The sequence below is a fragment of the Pelodiscus sinensis genome, chromosome 14 (assembly GCF_052426305.1).
Source record: "Pelodiscus sinensis isolate ZL-2025 chromosome 14, ASM5242630v1, whole genome shotgun sequence".
Taxonomy (NCBI): domain Eukaryota; kingdom Metazoa; phylum Chordata; order Testudines; family Trionychidae; genus Pelodiscus; species Pelodiscus sinensis.
In genome coordinates this window covers 43,371,839-43,384,782 of record NC_143065.1, presented here as the reverse complement: position 1 = coordinate 43,384,782, position 12,944 = coordinate 43,371,839, and the positions used below count along the sequence as shown (strand labels likewise).

Below are 12,944 nucleotides of genomic sequence, written 5' to 3'. Positions count from 1 at the left end.
GCACTTAACATTTCTAACCCATCCTTGACGATCGAAAACACAACCTACAGTAGGATCTTGGTTATTGATTACTAGCCTCAATCTAGATCAGGGTTTCCCAACCTATGAGTCCGGACCCAAATATGGGTCGGCATTACATTTCAAAAGGGTGGCCAAGTGTCTCCCCAGGTGTGTCTTAAGGAGCCAGTCACACTTTTTTTGAATTGCCCTGGTCACCAAGTCTTCCTGAATTGTCAAAATGGGTCCCCATCTGGAAAAGGCTGGGAACCGTAAAATCTCGAGTATAATGCGCACCCTGACTTTTGAATCTTAGCATAATAAAAAACTGAACTCCTATATATAATGCGCACCCCATTGTACGTGGAGCTTAACTCAGACTTTTTTCTTTAAAAAGGCCAGGAGCCGACCCCGCCAGCACCACGCCCAGCCTCGCCTGCTTCCCGGAGGCAGCCCCGGGCTGCAGGACAGCGGGAGGGAGGAACGCGCTGCTCCCACCTGCAGGCTCGCCCGGGAAAAGCGCGCAGCCCAGGGAGCCAGCGGCGGAGTTTGAAACTTGCTCCCCGCCTCCCTGGACAGCTGCCTGTGCACCGCACCAAGCTCACATCTGCCACGGGGACCCCCGGTCGCAGTCTGAAGGAGCACCAGGCAGGCAGTGAGCCAGGGCACTGCAGCCTGGCAGCACCACTGGCTCCTCACCTTGTCTGGGAGTCTGGCGGGGCGGCGGCCGCTGCGCCGCACTGCAGCGGGAAAGTTTCTGGGCGGAGGGGAGGGGGAGTTCCCCGGCCTGAGGCTACTTACAGATTCGTTGGCTTCTGCCAAAATAAAACTTTAAAATACAGCACCTATGTATAATGCGCACCTCAACTTTGATGCTAAATAACCTGGGAAAAAAGTGCGCATTATACCTGAGATTTTACGGTAGGTGTAGAAAATCCGTAACAGACTTTGTGCTTTAAAGGTACTAAACTAAGGGGGATCCAAGAGCTTCATGTCTGGAGTGAAAATTTTAGGAGAAAGCAAACCAGCTTTGAAAAAATGGGCAGAGGAAGGCGGGAGGAAGATTTGTAAAGTAAGATACCAGCGCATTATTCGTAGGTTTAATTTTTCTTTGAATTATACATTTCGGCAAATGCAGTTATGGTCTAATAATTTTTGTTCCTCTAATACAACCAGAATGTTTGTGAATACTTGGAGTGCAGGACATATGTTTTAAAATACCATTCTGAATTTGCTTGTGCTACATAGAAATTTACAGTAGTGTTTTACAACAAAAAGACAGCTGACAGAGCATAAATCTGTTCATAAAAAAAAAAAGAATGAGAAGAAAATTCAGAGCCTATTAACTGACAATTACCAACTATCACAATGGACTATGTTAATAAAATAACTTCTACAAAGTTTGTGTATTTAATATGGATATTTGGAAGACTATTTTGTATCCACAGTCTTACTTGATTCCTAGTCCCAGGGTTTTACACTGTTTCTACCACCAGAATACTTGAGCATAGTCAAAATGATAAAAAGTCAGTAGAAATTACTAAATCAGTCACAGTGATTTCATAGAATCATAGAATAATAGGACTGGAAGGGACCTCCAGCCCCCCGCCCTCAAGGCAGGATCAAGCGCCGTCTACACCATCCCTGACAGATGTCTATCTAACCTGTTTTAAATATCTCCAGAGAGGGAGATTCCACCACCTCCCTTGGCAATTTATTCCAATATTTGACCACCCTGACAGTTAGGAATTTTTTCCTAATGTCCAATCTAAACCTCCCCTGCTGCACTTTAAGCCCATTACTCCTTGTCCTGTCCTCAGAAACCAAGAGGAACAAATTTTCGCCTTCCTCCTTGTGACACCCTTTTAGATATTTGAAAACCGCTATCATGTCCCCCCTTAATCTTCTTTTTTCCAAACTAAACAAGCCCAGTTCAACCATCACTGTCTCTCACCTCTTTCCCCACTTCTGCTAGTCAATTTTCAACCCCATGTCAGTTCTACCTGTTCCCCACATCCCTACTAAAAAGACTGAGCACTTAAGTAAAGGTAAAAAAAACCCAAAGCTTCCTTAGCTGCCATAGTTAGTAAGTATACTCTCAATCTCAACTTGAAAAAAAATCTTACAACATTTTATCAAGGTAACTTCAAATACTAGGCTTTTTAAAAATACATTCTATTTAGGCTGTTTACTTTAAGTGGCTCCTCTAAACAGGAATGAATAACCGTTAACTTTAAAAAACAGCATAACAGTACACCATTAAGTGTTTAAAGGACATATCGCCTTGGCTTGCCTCAAGATCCATTTTTTTCCTTAGACATCTATATCCAAAGCATTGCCTGGGGGAGAGAGTTTTTTTGGGGAGGGTGTTTTTACATGCAAAAGAAAACCTCCAATGAGGCAGATAAAAAGGCAGCCACAAGAGCCAAAGTATTTGACAATGTTTACGTTTAGTGACACTGTCATTTTAAAAACAGCGTGACAGAAGTGAAATCAAGTGGCAAAAGAGGAACTCCAGAGTGTGCCTTGGGGGCAGACAGAGGGGGAGGGGAATAGCTGCAGACTTAGGTGGTTTTATTTCCGAGTTTCATGTAGCATGGATAGGCCCTACCAAATTCACGGCTGTGAAACACACATCATGGTCTGCGAAATCTCATTTTCCCTGTGAAATCTGGCTATTGTAGGGGAGGCTCAGAGTGCCCTCACACTAGCTCCTATCATAGGCTGGCCTCCAGCTGCTAATCCCCAGCCGGGGAGGAGGAGACACAGGACTTCCTTTTCCCCTGCAGAGGCCGCTCCCAATACCAGATCAGATCCACTTCCAAGAATCTCACCAATCTGTAGGAAACTCCACCATAGCCCCATGTCAGTCCCCAGTCCGGCAGCAGGGAAAACCCGGACATATAACAACCCATCCCCCAAACCCTGTGACCCTCACTTCTATACTGCTGCTGGCACTGGTACTGACTTTACACCTCGGCATCTAGCCAGCAGCCACTGCGCTCTGGCTGCCCGCTGCTTAATGGCTGCACTCCTGCCAGCAGCAGAGCAGAAGAATTAAGGGAGGTAATCCCACAACCCCCTCTATAATAGTGCTGCACTGTCCTCTCCCAACCTTCTTTTGGATCAGGACCCTCACAATTACAACACCATGAAATTTCAGATGTAAATATCTGAAACTATGAAACTGACCATTTAAAAATCCTCTGGCCTGCAACTGACCAAAATGAACAGTGAATTTCCTAGGGCTCTAGGAATTGACTATCACTGTTGGCTGAATCTCAGTACTATGAATTTTTCAGATGCCATTTCCAATCTAAAATTAGCAACTCGCTTCTATTTTCCTTTTCACACACACACACAAAAACATATACCAGCCTCTTCTTTTCATTTATGATTGTATCCTTTGGTCCCCTTACTCTTGCATAGTCTCTCCTCCTGTTTCCAAAGATGGCCTGTTTCACTGCTTTTAGGGAACCAAGAAGATTTTTGTGAGCTAAGTGAAACTGAGAATCCTCTGTGAATACAGTACTTCCCTACTAATAGCAACAAAGTCCTAAACAAGGCTCAGGTCAGTTTCTCTTTGGAATCTCCCCAATGTCTGGGGAAGAGTTCTATTCAGAATGGCATCAGACCAATGTGTCACCACTCTGAAGGATTTGCCTGCAGGGATCATGCAAGGGATCATGGGAAATTACATGCCCACAGACCCAAAATGACCAGAAGTGTCCCCTCGCTTTTCCTTGTACACAATTTTCTAAAATCTCACCTTTATTTCAGTATTTCTGATGTCAATTTACAAATGACACATTTCAAGGTAATATTCATTGAATCTGAAATAATTGCTATAATTTGTGGGCAGGTAGCAACAAACATCTGAGTTTCCACAGTCATGGAAATTGCTGCGGAGTCCACTCCTTGCCACCATTTGCTGCCTGAAAATACTACAGAATCTGAGATTCCTTTTAAAAAAAGGATGTTGCCACTAGTGGTTACAAAGACCCTTAAGAGGCAAAATTAGCATAAAATGATGCTTTGATGTGTTCCCTAACTCAGTGTTTCATAATTTTATTTGGCCACGGAACCCTTTCAAACTCGAAAGAATTTTGCGGAACCCCTAACAGTTTGATATATGGAGCTGCAAAAGTAGACCACAAATAAGTAAGGAGAATAATAAACAAATGCTAAACAAGGTCATGAGACTTCGTCCGACGCAGCACTAGTCTATATGTATTCAGTCACCCACGTGATCCACTCTCCCCGAGAGCGAGTCCGGGGATTTATGGTGGTATACAACAGGCGATCGCACCACTGACTGACTGTGCACGTAACGCTGAGTAGTGACATCATCGTCTCCACTCTCTCGCTAAGCTGGCATTACACAGGGACATGTATTCATGAATGCTTAAATATTAATTATTCTTTTTTTTAAATAATAAAATGTTATTGTAATGGAGCACCATTTGGGAAACACTGCCCTAATTCTTCACACCAGTAAAACAATCGTTCTGATATGTATATGGCCTCATGCACTTAATGAGTTAATTCTGAAACCTAAATGACGACATTACAGAGAACTCTCACTACTTGTAGTTTTCAGCAGAAACATATTTATCCCACAAGCCCAACCATTTTCCCCATCTCCCTAGATGTCAAGAGTCTGAAATGTTCCTACCCAGCCGCTAAAACCTCCAGCTTCCTGCATGAAATCGCCTACAATGTGGGTAGGTGTTGTCAATGTAAGAGTCTGTGGTGAACTAAAACATAATATTTAAAAAATAAAACAGCTACAGTACCAATTATATAATTTACTTTAATATTTAAATACCTTCATTTTAATGTAAATAGGAGTTGTCCCAGAATTTCTATTAACATAAGAAGGGCCATACTGAGTCAGACGAACGCTCCACTTAGCCCAGTATCTTGTCTTCTGAAAGTGGCTGGAGCCAGATGCTTCAAGATGAAATTAACAAAACCGGGCAATTATTGAGTGATCAATCGCCCATCATCCAGTCCCAGCTTCTGGCAGTCAGGTTTAGGGACACCCAGACCATAGGGCTCCCACAGACAAATAGGATCCAAGCGCCATACTGCAGAAATTAGGATGCGCTTGGTGCAGAGCACACATAGTTTGGGCACAGTTGAGAGATCTATTAGCATCTTTTACATATGCAGCTACCCCGTACACCTTTTCGAGCCAAAGGGTATTTCTATATATGGATTTACTTATGCAGAGCAGATGAGCTATTTCATAAGAAGAGAGGGTGTTTTGGAGCATTTCAGTCACTCACAATATAGTGTTGACAACTGAGAGGGAAAGTGACATTTAAGTACATCTGAGACACTGAAATAAAACATTTAAACCTTCCTTGTGTTTGAAGAGGCCCATTTGTTAAGCTCAAGGCATTAAACAACTTCTACAACCATTTCCTCAGGGGCTAGAACACCTCATACTTCTGCGATAGAAAAGTAGCCGTGTTAGTCTGGTGTAGCTGAAACAAAATACAGGACTATGTAGCACTTTAAAGACTAACAAGATGGTTTATTAGGTGATGAGCTTTCATGGGCCAGACCCACTTCCTCAGATCAAATAGTGGAAGAAAATAGTCACAACCATACATACCAAAGGATACAATTAAAAAAAATGAACACATATGAAATATATGGTTGTGACTATTTTCTTCCACTATTTGATCTGAGGAAGTGGGTCTGGCCCACGAAAGCTCCTCATCTAATAAACCATCTTGTTAGTCTTTAAAGTGCTACATAGTCCTGTATTTTGTTTCATACTTCTGCAGTTCTCTTGCTTTGGTAAGAATCTACAGATTCAGTTCTTGGAAACATCGGGGAAACCCAGCTTGGATAAGGAAGTTTTCCAGCTACAGAAACACCCCCACAAATAGGTGTTTTCCCCTTAAAGGTTAAACACACAAAATTTCCAACAAGTATTGCTATGTTGAAAGTATAATCCATAGCATAAACAACATTCACTAACCAAAATAAATATTCTTTACTGACGTCCTGTCCTGAAATGCCTGTTTCTGAGCCTTGTTTTTAAAAAGGTCCAGTTCCTATATTATGCTTGCAACATCAAGAAGTTAAAAGTCACATTGATTACACTTGTTTAAGGGGACACCAACTTGAAACTATTTTAAAGCTGATTTTTGAAAGATTAGATTTCAGGTATTTCCTTGATGATTTTAGGACTATGTAGCACTTCAAGGAGATGAGGGATGGAATAAGCTATACCAGAAAACCTCAACTTTGCCAATATAAATGGCATCCACACTAGCAGCCCTTTACTAGTGTAGTATACCAGTACTCCTTTCCTAGAAAAGCAGTCCTAGTGTAACTATGGCCTAACTATAAGGAAAAAACTGACACTACACCCATGCTGTCGTCCATACAAAGTAAACAATCGAAAATAAATAATTCTCTGATTTTTCCAGCCTCATCTACATTTACATTTGTTGCTGATACAGCTCCACAGGACAGATATGTTTTAATATAGTGGCTATCGTAAAGCACAGTATAAACAGCTAAGTGCCCAGGACAGGTGAAGAGCTGTTCAAAATGAGTATCAGGGTAAGATTAAAAAAAACACAATCATTGTAAGGAAAGCATGTTTATTTTGACTCAGTAGCCATGACCTTCTAATACTAAAGGCTAGCTCTGATGTGTAAATATAAATCTGATATTTCTTGTTTGGCTACATAACACAAATATATGCTCCAGTATAATACTGCAGCACATTAGTCATGAAGGAGAAGGATCTTCTATATAAAAATCTTACCTAGGTCTTCCGGAGTTGCCTCTCATGGTTCATTTTTCACTTTAGGACACAGATGCACTGATGGCTTTGGGCAAGTCATTTAATTTCTGTATCCCAGGGTGAGTGATAGGCAGACTAACACACTTTGAAAAGGGCACTCTACAAGTATTATTCAAAACAGCCTCCCTCCTAACTAGGGATGGAAGCAAGTAGTCGACTAACCAAGAAACCTAGACTTATCAGTTAGTCGAGTCGACTACTCGCATTTCTTCCCCTGTTGCCTCTGTATCAGCCTGTCCAGCTCTTACTACATTCAAACTGCAGGGCCACAGTGGGGGTAGCTCCCGGACCCAGCACGAGCCGGGACTGAGTGCCTTTCCTTATCGACTGATCATGTAATCAATAAAAGTTCTATTGACTACACCATTAGTGAAATACCTGCTTCTTACATCCCTACTCCTTACAGGAAAGGATGTTCTTCCATTTGTGCTGCCTCCAGCTGTCTTCCCAAATCTCTTCCAAAAAATACCTACTTTTAAATTAAGCCAACATTTTAGCAAAGACTGGAAGTAAAGTAAAGGTTGTACAAGTACCAAAAACAGAAAGATAAAATCTAGGTGCAACTAAAGTCTAGAGCCATGGTCACCAACCAGTAGATCGCGATCTACTGGTAGATCTCGGAGGCTCTAAGAGTAGCTCTTGAGCCCTCTCTGAACTGCGTGCCTGCACAGTACATTTACATTAGATTTCCTCATTTGAGGATCAGCTACTCACTGAGCAACAGCACAGGTGAGTAGCTGCGAGGAATGGTGGGAATTTTTTTTAAAGTAGCAGTATAAGGATTGGGGATAGCAAGTGATGGAAAAAAGGAGAATAGGGAGGACAGGGCTTCAAGGAAGGGGCGGGGCGGTAGATCTTGGCTTGGTCTGTCATTTAAAAAGTGATCTTGGGTGTAAAAAGGTTGGAGACCACTGGTCTAGAGCAAGGGAAAGGAGACTTTTGCCTGAAGCTCCCACACCGGCCAATACTTGCTCATTTCACCCTGGGCATTTACTTATATTTTTTTTCCACAAAACAAAACTGCTTCAGATATCCCCAATATGAGCTACCCAGATGGGAATCAGACCACAAGCCTATTACCACACCAAGTTAAATCTCAAGAACAACCAAATAAGAGAGTTTGAGGAATAGGTCTGTGTCAAAGTGTGAATTCCACTGTGTTTTGTGAAGGCCATTTTTGACCGTAACCTTTCTTGGGGATTAGAGCATCTGTTTTGTAGCAGAGGTTTACGCTGAGAAGATGGACTATGTCTGAGAAACTAGGATAGATCAATTGAGCGCTAGCAACATCAAACTCTTCCATATTGGAACAACAGGTTTCTTATCAGGAAGAGACCATTGGCTTTGACGGTCTCTACACAGAAAGCAAGGGAAAGAGAAGGCGAGGCGGCTGCAGCTTGGACCTCCTCCATACTTGCAGCATCTGGACAAGAAGAACAAACTTCTAATGTACAGCAGAACCAGAGCTAGCCTATAGCACTGTGCTGTAGCACAGATACTACTCAAGCTTACACACACTGCCGAGACAAGTGCCGTACCCCCCGGGTTGAAAACAGCACTTCGTCACAACCAAGGAGACATAGAAGCACACAAGATTCAGCAGTTGGGGCCTATAATGACAGATCAGAGTCTGTCAAGAGAGCATGACAGAGCCAGGCACTGACACCAGTTAGCAAAACACTACTAACATCACAAGTAGGGATGTAAGTGACTAATCAACTACCCAATAAGCCCAGGCTTATCATTACTCGACTAGTTGCTTCCCTCTCTTTCCTGCCTCTGGGAGGCAGGGGCACAGTGGGGACCCAAGCAGTCCCCGCTCACGCAGGGTCCCCGCTTCTCCACATGCGGCTCTTGTACATTTCAAAGACAGAGGCACAGTGGGATAGCGAGTGCACCTCTCCCCTTATTGACTAATCGAGTAGTTGATGGAAATTCCATGAACTACTCGATCAGCTGATTAATTGAACATCCCGTGTCACAAGACACTTTCTTCAAAGCAAAAGCATACCTCTTGCTGACACAGTTAATATACTATTAATACTTCCAACAACTCTGGGTGTTTACAGAAAGGGTTCTTTCCTAAAAGTGGTTATTATGTGAAAGACACACCCCAGCAACTGAGTACGTCTACATCCCCAGTAGTTGGTCAAGTAGCACACTTCGAAAAGTCAGGAAGGACAAATTAGTCCAGGATGTTGACTAGAAGGTTGTTACCCTGCTCTGGAATGTTACTACACTGGCAGAGACTTTTAACTATGCATTTAGATCAGACCACACTTTTTGCCTAAAGCCACACAAAGGCCTTTCTGACGCTCCACCCATTATTCTAAAAGGTCTTCCTCAGTACCAAGGAAGCTGAGAATTTTATTCATCTTTTAAAGGATATAATTTTTTTTTTTTTTAAAGAGAGGGAAAGAAGATAAAGAAAGGAGAGAGTGGAAGTTAGGAGGAAAACTATAATCTTTGAGATTAGCTAAACGTCACAGGGAAATAAATAGCAGGGAAAAAAAAGAATAAAAAATGGAAGTGGGAAAAGGAATGCTAACAGCATCCTAGGAAATGCAATTTTTTTCTTCTAAATATATAACTGACAGAAATCAGACAAAGTCCCAACAACATGTAAATGAATTTTAGAATCTCAGACTATGCCAGTAGTAAGAACTAGAAGCTGAGGAACAAAATACACTGTCCACTGTTGGAAGTCAGGACACTGGGCGAGAAGGACCTTTGGTCTGACCCAGCGTGGCCATTCTGATGTTCTTATATAGAGCCCAACTGTTTCTGCCCCCTGCTGTAACCCACTAGGCCTCACCCCCCCTCCCCTTCCAGAATCAAGAGCGAGCCCAGGAGTCTTCACGGGGTCTGTCTCTCTGCAGAGTTAGCAACAAAGTAAGAATAGACATTACAATGTTAAGGCTAACCAGTGTCCCTTAAGTGACTTGCCACAAGATGTCAGAATATGTTGGTGTTAGAGCTGAGTGGGTCTAATATTTATTTATTTTTCTTTCTTTTATATAGGAATTAGATACAGTGCGCCTGTCAGCTAACTGCTAAGTTGTCTGCCAAAAAAAAAAAAAAAAAAAAAAAAAAAGTAGAGTTTTCCAGTGCCTTAGAAGCCTCTTGATAAAGATTATTTGTGTAGGGTGGCAGACCAATGGGGTTGGTTCCCCACCTCCCCTTTTGGTGTTTGACTTGTACTGAGCATGCTCAGTAACACTGCTAAAGCCTGACTTCAGTCCACCCTTTCCACGCTTTCACTCCCTCCTCCCCCATCATGGCATGCACAGGTTGCTCCTCCCCACCAAAATCTGAAATGGCACCCCATCACTATGAAAAACATAGTAAGGGTTAAATCACAGTACAGAAAAGGGTCCCCACTGATCACACTATACCTGCATCTAGACACATTAACACACTGTTTCACTGCCGGATGGCTCTTTGACACTAGGAGCAAGAGTCTCTGTGCAAGTTCCAGTAAAGTCTTAGGATTGCTGGTGATGAGGCTTTAAACCATACGTGACTAAAATTTGTTCATCCCTTCAGGATTTTACAAACGAAACCTCTGGAATTCCAGGATCACAGTAAGCTTTATGATTATATTAGCAAGGACGTCAGAAAGAATAAAATAGTCCTTCTTTGTTATGGTGTCACATAGGGATGTTAAAGACTAGATGACAGGATAGTTGACTAGTCACTCCCCCACCCCTTGCTGCCTCTATCAGATACAGCGGACAAGGAGGGTGAGGGAGGGTAGGAGGAGGGTACTTCAAAGCAGCAGCACCCCACAGAGCCGAGTTGCGAGCTCTGTGTGGCGCTGCCACTTTGAAACACGTTTCAAAGGGGCAGTGCCGTGTGGAGCTTGGGGTCAGCTGGGGAATCCCCAGATGATCCTGGTCTTCATGCAGTGCTACCCCTTTGAAATGCTGTGGAGGTGTTTCAAAGAGACAGCACCACCCTACTGACTAAGCAAATAGTCGATGCCAAAATGCATCAACTATTCAATTAGTGAATTACACGCTACTTAACGTCCTTCGTGTCACATTCCCTAATCTTAAATCTCATTTGTAAGTCTAGCATGCTGTCAAGATAGGACTATATAAATTGTAATCAGCCAACTGAAAATTTGCATGGTTAGAGGAAGACCAAAAAAATTCATGGAAACCTCAAGCCCTTCCATGTCAGGTTGTCATTTCCTGAATCTGTCTAATGCATACAGAACATTAAAAGGCTAAAATTACAGTAATTCAATATGGAAGGAAGGCAAAAGCAGGAAGTACAATAATAAACATATAACGTTTATGGAAGATACTGCTATTTATAATGAAAAACTCAGCTCCTTCCTGGTGTTCCCCAAGCAATGTTTTCCCAGGGTGGTGTAAAAAGAAAAAAAAAATGTATGAAATAATAGGTAAGTGCCAATTAGTAGAGCCCTGTGAGGATGTAAAATGTTACATCTGCAAAAATGCTGAGGATCTCTGTATCCACATCTGCAGATATCCATGGACATAAAGCTGATATCCACAGATTTACCCATTAGGTGTCCCTGTAACACACAGGTAAGGATAGATCAGCCTTCTTTTATGTATTTATGCCCTGGCTAGAACAGTTTATAATTGTTCACTGTGAACAAATACATTCAATGACTGGTCCAATTTGCAATTTAAAAGTTTCATATAATTTTATTGTAAAAAAAATTCATTATCCAATTGATTTCAACATACTGCAACTGACAGGAAAAAATTAAACTAGAATTGACCCAGTGTGCTAGTTTCTTCTTCTAAGTCAGTAACATTAAGCAGCTGACATGTAACACTACATAGGTATTGGTTCTGATTTGCCAACACAATGCTTCTTGCTTTAATGGCAGAAGTATGATATACAGCTTCAAAACGCAAATGCCATTTACCTTAATACCACCACTGAAAACCTTTTAATACATTCGTTTAAAAAAATTGTTTTAGCACTTCAGAGTTATCAACAATTCTGTTTGGGCATCTAAGATTAGAAAAAAAAATCTTTCTTGCACAGCAGCTTACTGATTTATTATAGATAATCTCCCATCATTTTGTTTTCAAGTCTCAGAACTGAGTTGCATTTGATGTCTAGAACCTGTGGTCTTAATTATAATGGACCCAGCAGCTACAGAGAATTCCAAGATGTCACAGACAGGAGTACATCAGTGTCAATATATTACTGGAGTGTGGATAGTAACAAAATAGTCTCTAAACCACTTTTCTGCAGTTTGGTCAACAAACTTAACAAAACCCCCAGATTAAACACATGAAAATACCCATCTTATCTGTAGGTGGTTTAAAGCCAAGATTTTTCAAGCATTACTAGGAATGTTAGATATCGGATAATTAAATAGTCGAGTAACCGCACGAATTCTTATTGGTTACTCAACTATTCTATAGTCCCCAAGGGCGGGGCTGGCAACCAGTGCGCTCTGGCCTCACTCCTGGGGAGCCCCCCTGAGCTGCTGCCTCTGTGTCGGGTGGAAGCCGGTCCATGAGGGGAGCCAGTTTAAAAACCAGCTCCTCACACAGACTGGCTACCTGCTCTGATACAGAAGCAGCAGAGTGGGGTAGCAGCCCCGTCTGTGGGGGGGTCCGAGCTTCCATCAGACAGAGGCTGCTCCGCCTCCCCTGTCCGTGAGGAGCTCAGCCCTTCCATGGGTGGGGGGGACAACACTGTGGGATTGGTGGGTACCGGCTCCTGCTCCCCCTTTGATGGCTCTGATGCTTAGGCTTATCAGTTCATCATACAATCAAGGATGACATGTTGATATCCCTAAGCATTACTAGCAATTTCTGGTTATCCAAATGCCCAGCTTGAGAAACCTGAGACGGGACACTCCTCTTGTGAGTGCCTGCTAGTGGCTGGGTGCAGACTGCAATCTTTTTCCTGCTCCTGCCGCCCCCTCCCTCCCCTTGCAGGTTGACAAACTTACTAGGTAAGTCTTCCGTGGCTCAGCCTCTCAGCCAAATCACACAGCCAGCAATGGATCCCTTCCGGAGTAGCAACGAGTTCTGCTATCAGCCGCCACCCAGGTCTTTGGCCTCATCTCTGGGCCCTTTATAGCCAGCCCCTTGGCTCACGCTTCTGAAGCAGC

At 42.7% G+C, this 12,944-nt stretch overlaps 1 protein-coding gene across 2 annotated transcripts in view; it reads right to left on the bottom strand.

The window, feature by feature from the left end:
- PIAS1 (protein inhibitor of activated STAT 1) overlaps positions 1–12,944 on the bottom strand; it is a 102,629-nt gene that overhangs the window by 57,612 nt on the left and 32,073 nt on the right. The window lies entirely within an intron of this gene.